The 8511-nt window shown below is 35.2% G+C and overlaps 1 pseudogene; it reads left to right on the top strand.

Moving 5' to 3' along the window:
• Positions 1-6140: 6140 nt before the first annotated feature.
• Positions 6141-7924, top strand: LOC138326486 (casein kinase I pseudogene; annotated as a pseudogene).
• The last annotated feature ends 587 nt before the right edge of the window (positions 7925-8511 follow it).

Here is an 8511-nt window from a genome sequence, read left to right on the forward strand (position 1 = left end):
TTTAGATCGTTACAACGCATTTTGCAGTTGAAATTCTTCAAAATAAAGGTTGTTATGTGATAAAATATCTTAGATTTGTATACATTTCATATGGGATCTTATGAAATGATTGTTTGTTTGTTTAAATTAACCTTTTTATAGTGCTATATCACTAAAGAATACCGCCGAAGATACCAATACATACACCCCATCCGTTGATATACTGACAACGAGCGATCCAGTCGTCCTTCTCACTGACCGCTAAGCAGATACAGACACTATCACTTCTTTAGACTATGGTGTGTCTAGGAGACATAATCTAGAGCCTTCTTCACAGGGGCGAGCGCTCAACCGAAGGCCAACAGTGAAGTGCATGGTGTCAAGGGGGACGTTAGAAAGAAGAAAGTTAGTTAGGAAGAAGAGAAAAGATAAGATCCTAAAAGTCGCCTTCTACAGACATGCAATAGGGGCAGCAGGTACAATTCTAACGCCCTACCTGTAGGGCAGCAGGTACAATTCTAACGCCCTACCTGCCACTTATGGTCCTATAAATATAGTGTTATTAACCTTGAGATAAATGGATGGAAGTGTTTATTAACCTTGAGATAAATGGATGGAAGTGTTGCTCGTATGATTCAAAACTTCATTTAATGAGATAATAATATCAAATCCCACATTTTTCAATTTCCGTTTCAATCTAAAATTCAGTAGACAAACTATAGGGCTATGGCCACACACATGATCAAGATGTCGCCTTGAGTGTTATCCAGGTGTTATCTTACTTTATTAAAGCGACTTCAAGTAATTGACTATAAGCTATAAATAAAATACACAAGTAACTAATTAAAGAAAGATTTATAAGTACATGTAGTCGGTATGTCTTTGTTTATTTATGTATTAGCATATCGCTAAATATCTAAACATACCATGCGGCCAAAGTTTTTTATAAATACCTCTTGTTACGCTTATGAATAATAATTAACAGAATCGATAAAAAAAACCTGTCTGTACATTGTATTTCACTATTTGTGGTATATACTTAGTATTGAAAGAGTTTTATACAAACTTTTATCACACTTTTGTCTTTGATAATGAACGTTTTGCCCATGCAATACTAGTGCTGTCCGTGCCGTCATATCAGCGCCCGGGCTGATATCACATTTTGACGTCATAATTTGATATCAGCCCGGGCTGATATCAGTTATCATCAGCCCGGGCTGATGTCAGTAATCGGCCCGGGCTGATATCAGTTATCGGCCCGGGCTGATATCACGTCATCCGGGGTTTTCGCTCCGGATTTTAGAGTTGCCGCTTCGATTCAGTTTCCTACAGACGATAAGTTGAATAACGGATACAATTTTCAATTTCAAAATAGTTCTCGGATAAACGTATCAAGAAAGATATCAGAAATCAGAAATAGTCTTGTTTCATGATGATTTTACTGGAGATAAAGGTCTTGACTAAGATCAGGTTGAAATGAGTTTTGTCCAAAGTGCCGAAAACAAAGCATCGCAATTCACATAATTATAACAAAAAAAATAATGTATTCGTTATTAATAAAATCAACGGCATACGTTTGTCAACAAGAAGAGACACAGGAATAAATTAGACAGTTTAATACGTGTAGTTTAATTTCCCCGTCGAATTCATAATTCCTGTCCGTTGTGAAACTGATCATTCTGAAATGAACCCGCTTTGCCGGAATTTGTTGAAAACATTATCATTTTAAGTGATAGTTAACATTCACTAGGATCTTGTTAATTTTGCTTAAAATTTATGTTTCAACTCGTTCATTGAACCGGGGATTATGTATTTGTAAAAAACCTATACATGTACAGTGTACATGTAATGAAGTTTTTCCACTGTTTCAACATTAACTTGGCCTACAATATGACCAGTGGAATATCGGTCATTGATCAATACCTTTTAATACATGTTTTTAAATTGTTAAAATTTCTTTTTCATTTTTTTTAAATGTGTGATAGAAAGGTTATGATATGTCAATTTTGATATCGCACCCTTTATTAGCCCTTGACCTGATATCAGCCGTCGGGCCTGCGGCCCTTGGGCTGATATGGCGGTCTCTGGCTGATAAAGGATGCGATATCAAAATTGTCATATAATAACCTCTAATTATTTTATAGATAAGTCTGTAGCTCTGAACTGACCACAGTTAGGACTTATGAAGGCAACCAGGTGGTAGTTGAAAGCTACCCGTGAGCAGATTTATTGTTAAAGATGCTCCACCGTCGACTGAGCATAAACGATACCATTCATTTGAACAATAACTAATATTTTATCGTGTATATGTGTTTAATTAGAACAAAATACATATAAATAATTTAATTTGCTTTTGGTACATGCACAAGTACTTTATTCCATATAGGACATTGTGACATGGATTTGTTTTGGAGCGCAATTAATTATTTTTAATATTTTGTCTTGAAGTCAAATAAGAAGTTCAAACTTTTCAACGATGGTTAAGATGTAAAGTAACTTTCGTAACTGAAAAAAATGTATTAATTCGTCTGCTCCTTTTTATTGATAGAGAGAACATACATGTACCATTCGTCAGCGGTGGAGCAGTTTCAAGTTTCATCTACTAGTATTATACTATAACAATGATGTCAGGGAAAAGGTAACAAAGATACTTTATTGGTGGATTAAATAATACAAATATTATAGCATAAAGTGTTACGTTTATTGAATATACGTAAAGGTTTGAATTTTAGAAAAAGACGAAATTAGACTAGGGGAATAACTTGACGAAATCGAATACATAGACTCCATTATATTGACAAATTTATTACATACTAATTACTTTCAATTAAGCACTTAATTTTAAACCCGTTCTAATCCTTTGCCTTTCATATCTATTTAGGTATGTGTTTGACACCATATCGATTAGATAGCAAATTTTAACCAACATCAATATACAGTAATTTGTCTAATTGATTGGAATGATATTTAGTTTATTGCTCTCTTAATCTATGTGGGATTTTTTTTTTAAATCAAATTTAGCATTTGTCCCTCATAAACCTTTAGAATATTTTATCCCTGTATTATCGACATTTGATGCATTATATTAACGATATTGCATCAGTTTTGTTGTTTACCTTTAACTTTCTTACTTCGTTGAAATTTTGCCCAGCAAACACCTTAGCAACTAAAGGATTTGTTAAAAAATATTTCCAATCCATTCAAATTTTTAATAAAATATTATGTTTGCCATTTCATTACAGAGAAAGCACTTGCTTCTGTTTATGAGAATTACATAGTCTTTCAAAAATATAAGCATTTTGAATTAGGAATTCGCCATTATATTGGAACTTATTCCGAATACGAATTAGTATTATGGGTGATATTTCTTATTCTTCGGTAACATCTGGTTGTTTCTTTAAAGTTTCTTTATTTATTTACTTACTTTTAACACAGTATGTATTTAAACGAATGGGAAAAAGAACAATATTATTGTTCTGTTTTTGCCCTCGTTTAAATCTATATTGAGTTTACAGATTGAAGCCTTACCTGATATATTGATATTATATTGATATTCACTATTCTGTATACCATTGTTATATGATGCTGGGACACCCATCTCCCCTAAAGTTGACAATATCATAGGCAGGGTAATGCTGTCATTTGCCTTCAGACTAATATACATATCAGTGTCATTAATAATGTAATACCTATCGGTAATCAATCGATACCACACTACAAAACACCTAGATTGACTGCTGCTGTCACAGACTGACGCCAGAACGATGTAGAATCACACGAGCATATCATCAAGTGGAGTTTGTACCCGGTAGTGAAGGTGGGTACAACGTAATGCAGTAGGGCAGCTATCTAGTAGGACTTGCATGGAAATAATGTTATATCATTTTGTCAAACAATATCGATTCCTACCTGTATCAATGGTAATTCTTAACTGCATAATGATTTGTCAATTCTAACTTGGATCGTACAATGTCTTTAACCAGTATCAATTTTAATTCTTATCTGTATTTTACGGTGCCAATTCTTACCTGAATCTTTCTTTGTCAAGACTTACCTTTATCTGTGTTAATTCTTACCTGTATTATGCTTTGTGAAGACTTACCTTTATCGGTATTAGTTCTTACCTGCATCATGCTTTGTCAATATTTACCTGCACTATGTTTTGTAAATTCTTAATTGTATCAATGCTTATTCTATGCAATGTTAATTCTTTCTTGAATCAATGTTAATTCTTGTCAATACCATACAATAACATGTTTTTTTACAATTATCATACAATGTCATGAAATCAAACCCTCATGTGATGTCATATCTTAACCATTGCTCTACATTAAAATATACTATATTATGTACAGGATATCTACCGTCATTATAGTGCCATAGAATATACCATGTCTTATTAAAATATAATATTAACCTTTATTGCATAATATCAAAGGACCCTCCAACTTTTTAGTACAGTTGTAATACAGTGTTTTCTTTCTGCGACGTACTGACCCTATATTATACAATACAAAATGACACTAACAGTAATACAATGTATTTTTCTCTGATTTACTGATTTTATATTGCAATCTCAAATGATACTTTCTCAATAATACAATGTATTTCTCTGCGATATACTTTATATTATACCATATCAAAAACACTTAAGCTTTTCTCAATAATACAATGTATTTCTCTGCGATATGCTGATTTTATATTATAAAATATCAAATGACACTAAAACTTCTTAATAATACAATGTATTTCTCTCTCCGACACACTGACATCTCCTTTTCCAACATTTACTCGACAATTTAAAATCTATTTTTATTATGTTCTTTGTCTTTTATCAAACTGATATTTTGCATCATTTTATATCTAGGAGTCTGTAACTCAAATCTGAAACCATAAGGAGCCGTAATTTTATACTTACCGAGATTTTTACTGTCAGTTTGACAAATTTCTTTCCGTCTCTCACAGCTGCTACTCTCCATTCTCCGTAATTTGTTTATTTATTTATATTTACAATAAATCACTTGATCAATTTGTTTTTATTCTGTTTACATTAAGGGCCCGATTAGCCGTGAGCTAATAAAGCTATCATCCCAAATGGCCATGACACAAAGCCACCCTTAACCACTACCTTTGTTAACGCCCCACGTGTTACTTACCTCTGGTATACCAGATAAATCAAAAAATTCATATTTACAAACACTGATGACCTTGTACAATAAGAAAACACATAATTATATTGATCCTCAGTAATGAATTAATGGCGACCTTGGAATCAAGGTAGACAAGACAATCAACGTCCAGCTGACGTAGGTCAATCTTTTATTTTTTTTAATCACCAACTTTTTACCATCTTTGATAGCACCTCCTGTTGTCGAATATCGAATATGTATCTGAACACTATCTTGATAGAGACAGGATGAGCACTAATTTCCAGAGAGTTAAGATTAATCATTTTAATACAAAGGTACCAAATGTCGTTCTTCCATCGGGGACCTGAAAACTAGCAAGTTATATGTTTGGACCTATCCGGATTTGCAACACATCTATGTAGAAATCACTTAAAATATAAACGATATCAGACATCGTTGTTCTTGATGACAAACTCGATTGTATTTCCTAATCAACAAGCACATGGTTAATCGAGTCACCTATGGTACTAGAACTACACAACTTTTTCCTATACACAGGAACAAAAACATCAAACCACATCAAGCCCAGATTTCTTGAAACAAACTTTAGTCAAAAGCATTAAGTCAAAACATTGCGTATCAGTTACAGTGTGCGTTAAAAGACAATTTTAATACATGTATTAAGGTTTAGCTTGTTACTTTGTTTCGAGAAATCAGGGTCAGTTGGGTGTTATCTTCGTCTAGCGTGTCATCCAGGATTATCAATATTGCAAACAGTAAAAAGAGGGAAAGCAGAAATTGTATTGTCTCAATCGTACTTAGTAACTGATATTGATAACGGATAATATCCCAACTAAATAAATGAATAGATGTTGTAATTTACAGTTCCTTACGTCTTTGTTAATATTATCTATGCTTACAGGTTTTCCAGTGTGATTCAGAGTCAATTTTTCCAGGTTTCTGTAGTCTTCAACTCGACAGTACCGGGACCGTACCAATATATAAATAGCCTTAAACTAAATGAGACCGATGATGAAGTTCAAACCAAGACTTGTGTTAACGGTTATATGTCTGGCAACACTCGGGCTACTGCTTACCTCCGAGCAGACATCAGACTGTAGCAAAAGAAGTATCACCAACGTCAAAGTTCCACGGTCCCGGATAAACATTAACTTGACTGGAGCTAGTGGTCCGAGGAGCTCGTCTGGAAAAAAATATACAGAGAAGATTTACAGAAAGGTTGAAATTAAGGCAAACAAGACTGGCTATCCACTCAGCGTCAAGATAGGAACCCTGGTCAATGTGGCCGGAGAGCATGGGATAACTGGTAAGCTCTACATGTCAGTGCTTGGTGAGGAATATTGCGTATTTCTCTGACTTTGTGTTTATCCTTTACTACTTGTTATATAACTCTCCTAAAACCAGAGAAGGCAATAAAAATTGACCTGTATCCTTTCATTTTTTATTAATATACTACAACAAGTTTCATCCTCGATACCGTATGGGTTACGACCGCATATGCTTCATGATTTAAGCAAATATAACCGAATTAGTTTTTTTCAGAATTTGCTAAGAATGACTAAGTATATACTGTTTTGCTCAAAGTCGTGAAGCTTATTTTTGTTTAGTAGTTTGCATTTGTTTTTATCTAAGCACCTCATTGAGCTTTGTTGTAATATAATTTTCATGTAACAATATATATTAATGGAAAGAACTTGATGTGTCAAGGGGTATAACTCTAACGACTGTCCAAGCACCACTACCTGTTACCACGCTATTAGCCTATCTTTCTAGAGCATTTTGATGGTTAACTTCTTTTGTTTGGTTGAAATGAAATGCCATTAACAATCGCTCCCGTTCCAATTTCAGTGGTAGAGCAGAGAGTCGCGGACCGTTACACTCTCTGTCGGAGAATCGGTGGAGGAACGTTTGGACAAATCTTCCTTGCAATCGACAGAGTAAATGTAGAATGGGTGGCTGTCAAAGTGGACCGCTTCATGGAAGTCAACTCGACTGTGAGTAAGGAAGGGAAGATCTACCAGATCCTACAGGGCGGGGAAGGGTTCCCGACCGCTAGGTGGCGCGGCAGAGAGGACAGCTACAATATCCTAGTTATGGATCATTTAGGACCAAACCTGCAAAAGTACTTTGAGCTGTGCAAGTATAGTTTTAGCTTAAAGACAGTGCTACAGCTAGCAGATCAGATGATAAGAAGACTTGAATACATACATTATAAAGGATTCATCCATAGAGATATTTCGCCTGTAAATTTTGTAGTAGGACGTGGTGGGAAGAAGAATACTATCTATAGCATTGACTTCGGTTTAACGGAGCATTATCGCGACCAGAGGACAGGCCTACACGTGACGTACCGGCAGGTAGGGTTTGCTGGAACAGTACGATACTGTAGTCTGAACGCTCACCAGGGTTACCAACAAAGTCGACGAGATGATATGGAGTCCCTGGGGTACATGTTCATCTACTTCCTAAAGGGTCAACTACCTTGGCAGGGGATACACGCTAAAACCACGAGCGACGAAAATAAACAAAAACTGAAGTTGAAACAGTCTTTAGAAATAACAGATCTTTGTGAAGGACTTCCGGCTGCATTCTCAGAATACCTACACATATGTCGGACAATGAAATTTGAACAGGAACCAGCTTACTCTTACCTTCGAAACATATTTAGTGAAACCTTCCGAAGGTATAACTTTACCTCGGATGGAACGTTTGATTGGGATATCGATAACGGAAGATGTAAAACGTATGAGTTCAACGAAAATATTATAAAAGAAAATATAACATGTGTACAATAATTTATCCTTATAAATTCTAAATTAATGGTGGATGGTATAAATTGTAAAGGTGTGGGGTTTGGTTATTATATTTACGTCCCATGAACAGCCAGGGTCATTTAAGGATGGTGTGAAGTGAGAGGTGCAGTTTTGTGAGACTGCGGTATATTCGTGTTGTGTCTTCTTGTCTAATGGAACTCTTGTCCTTTTAGTAAGTCGCCGAAGACACTTTATACTGACAACGGTCGAACCAGTCTTCCAACTCCCTTAGTGCTACTTTTATATGCTATGGTGTGTCTCGACAAGGAGACAGATCCCAGAGCCTTCCTAACAGGGGCGAGCACTGAACTACATGCCAAAAGTGAGGCAGTGTCAAGGGAGACGTAAGGAAGGACAAACGCAATTAGAAAGAAGATAAAAGATAGCATCCTAAATTTAACCGCCTTTTATGATCATGCATTAGGGGCAACAGGTACATTCCTATAACTCAAAAAGGTATGGGGAATGTTAATAACGTGAATAAATTTTCTTTTGAAACGACTTTGGTGTCATCGCTTTATAAGCTTATAAATTCAAAGCTGACAAAAGCAGATTTTTGGGGGAAATAG

This window comes from Argopecten irradians, chromosome 6 (genome assembly GCF_041381155.1).
Source record: "Argopecten irradians isolate NY chromosome 6, Ai_NY, whole genome shotgun sequence".
NCBI classification, from domain to species: domain Eukaryota; kingdom Metazoa; phylum Mollusca; class Bivalvia; order Pectinida; family Pectinidae; genus Argopecten; species Argopecten irradians.